Here is a 3,277-nt window from a genome sequence, read left to right on the forward strand (position 1 = left end):
ACATTGCATACATCTGTTTAACGACCAAGTGAATCACACATAAGTAAATGATCACATAAAAGTTTTCTAGAAGAAGGGGAGCATCATATTGTGCTTTTTACGTTAAGTAAAATCATTACTTATTGCTATTTATTATGAGGATACTGTACAAGGCAACCTCTGCCATATGATTTGAAGATATACAATTGTACATAGCGTTGGCACACTGAAAATCTTACAGTTATACTATTGTAGAAAAAAGAGAGAAGTGCATATTACACTCCTCAACTCTAGCCCTAGTCTAATATACACCCCCCAACTTCAATACCATCTACTTTACACCCCCAACTCTCAAAACCAGGCGGAATTCAACCCTCCCCTTCCTGTTGACCGGTTTTGACATTGCCGGGCGCGAGACGAGGTCGGTCCTGCTGTCGGGCGCGAGATGAGCTCGGTCCTGCTGCCGGGCGCGAGACGAGCTCGGTCCTGCTGCCGGGCGCGAGACGAGATCAGTCCCGCAGCACCGGGCGCGAGACAGGCGATGGACCGCAGCTGGGAGAGGGCCAGCCCTTTGACAAAGGTAGTATCCGAACGCCGAGGAGAGGAATCGAAAGCCAAAACAGGCAGCTTCCCGACGGGCCGACGCCGGAGATGACCGACCGCCGCCGTGAAACGACCCAAACCACCGCCATGAGCCACCACCACGCTGTGGCAGCCCACATCCATGTCGGGACCCCGAGGGGCAGCCCCGAGCCGCCCTGCAGCGGCTGTGGAGCACCGCCGAGGCCGCAGCCCGCCCCCGCGCCGCCCGTCTGCGCCAGATCCCAAACCGGGAGCCGCCGCTGCCGCGAGCACGCCAGCCACCGCGCAGCCTGCGCCCCAGCCCCGCCGCCACCTCCCGCACCGCGCCGGAGCAGGCCGGAGTCAGGTCCGACCGGACCTGACCAAGGACACCCCACCGTGACCAATCGGAAGGGAGCCCACCTCCCGCGCCGCCTGGATCCCGCGAACAAAGGTCCGCCGCCAGCACCCGCACACTCCATCGGCCCTGTGCAGCCCTCCGCGCCACCAGGAGACGCCCAGCACCGCCGCCAGTCGCCACCACAGCGCCGCCGCACCATCCCGCACCACGACGCGCCCCGGCCCGATTGGATCTGCCCGCGGCAGCCCCACCACGCGAGGGGGAGAAATCGCCCCGCCGCCGCCTAGGCCGGCCGGGCTTTGCCCGCCGGCCCGAGCAGGCGGCGGCGAGGAGGGAGGAGGAGAAGGAGGACTGCTGGTGGGGGGCGGCTAGGGTTCCTCCCCTGCCGCCCGCGGGAGCGACAGAGGGAGGACGAGTTCAACCAGACCATCCACCTCTTGCCCACCACCTGCCGCCCAGAGCACTAACCACGCTGCCCCGCTCCGGGCACCTCTCCTCGCCACCACGGCGGGATCTGCCCCCCTCCTTCCCGGTGGTGATCACAGAAAAAAAGTTCCAATCGTCGAGGAGTGTAGAAGCACATAGTCGCATGAGGGGTGAGTTACGGCTGGGCCCACACAGGAATATCCGATCCAACTACTTTGGAAGCTATCATTAGCACTCAATCTTCAGTTAAATCAAGTGCAGGTAGCATCAGATTGCTCCACAATCATGATGAAACATTGGCTCAGGCTTTTGGGCAGGAAGACCGTCGCGCAGGTCTTCTCTTGGAAGATAACAAGAAGAAGTTGAAGAAGTTGGAGGTGAGAGTCTTACAGCAAGCACTGTCACCAAAATCCGCCGAACTCAATAACAACCGCCAATATGAAAGTTAGGGGGTGGAAAAACTACACTAGCAGATCTTGCCACCATGGCGGGATCTGCCCCCCTCTCCCCTGGTGGTGATCACAGAAAAAGAAGTTCCAATCGTCGAGGAGTGTATAAGATAGAGTCGCATGAAGGTAGAGTTGCGGCCGGTCCCACACAAGATTATCCGATCAAACTACTTTGGATTTTGGAAGCTATCATTAGCACTCAGTCTTCACTTAAATCAAGTGCAGGTAGCACCGGATTGTCCACAACCATGATGCACATTGGCTCAGGCTTTTGGGTACTACTCCCTCCGTCCGGAAATACTTGTCGTAGAAATGGATACAAATGGATGTATGTAGAACTAAAATACATTTAGATACATCCATTCTTTGGACAAGTATTTTCAGACGAAGGAAGTACATGTTTGAGGCATGCATGAACGGAGAGAGACGATTGTCGAAGCCCACGCTTTGGCCTAAGCATCGTCTGGGCTCGACAAAAGACGTCATGTGTGGTCTATGTCAACCCCTGATATTATTTGTATACCCAGAAGCATTGCCATTGAATCAAAGTCCCCGTGATTCTGAAGAAAACTTGTAATGTTTTTTTTTGCTCAAAAAATAAATCTACAAACGATTTTGAGGATGATTTTCCAAAGATTCCTTCTGACTGATTCTAGTGCATCAACCAACGAGGCATTTCCTCTATATTTGGCATTATGTGATCTGTGTCCCAGCGTGGCTGAAGTATATTGCTCAGGTCTTACATGCAATTGATGTAGTCCGCATAATATATTTTTTTCGATCTAGATGTGCCCTACTTATTGTACATCTAAATGGCACAATCAAATTAGAAAGGGAAAGAAAAAAGACAAAAAAATGTCTGCATGAATCTTCATGTAAAATTAATGATATTGGACTGAGATATGCAATAGTTAGGGCACAAAACTGTTTTCTTTAATACTGCGCTGGCAAGGTTTTGAAGTCGAGACCTCCTGGCTTGGATACCATATTGAATACATGCTCCAGCCAATTCAAGCATGAAGTCGAGACCTCCTGGCTTGGATATCAACTTTTGGATGAATTAACCGAAGCATGAAGTTTTTTTGCGGAATAATGTGGGTTTTATTCCTCAAAAACAGAATTACAGCCCGCTAATACAACATGGGTAACACTGTGTGGCACACGGCGCAACCAACAAGCGGTGCTACCATCAGATCTTCTTGTACTGTCTGTAGCATGAAGTTAACACGACCCTCTAGTGACAATTATGGCAAAAGTTATTATTACCCACTCTGTCAAAATCAAAGGTTGATACCATTTTATAATAGTTATTTCTGAATTCACACTTGCAGTTTCCATACATACGCATGTAAATCTCACTTGTGGTTCGCTATAAATACGCAATACCTATATACAAATAAACCCTTGCATTGTACCACTGATTTGCATTCCTACCTAGACCTCAGATAGTCTAACCCCAACTATCAGGCTACCCTAGGCTACCATGGCTTGCAAAAGATCT

The sequence above is a fragment of the Triticum urartu genome, chromosome 4, assembly GCF_003073215.2.
Source record: "Triticum urartu cultivar G1812 chromosome 4, Tu2.1, whole genome shotgun sequence".
NCBI lineage: Eukaryota > Viridiplantae > Streptophyta > Magnoliopsida > Poales > Poaceae > Triticum > Triticum urartu.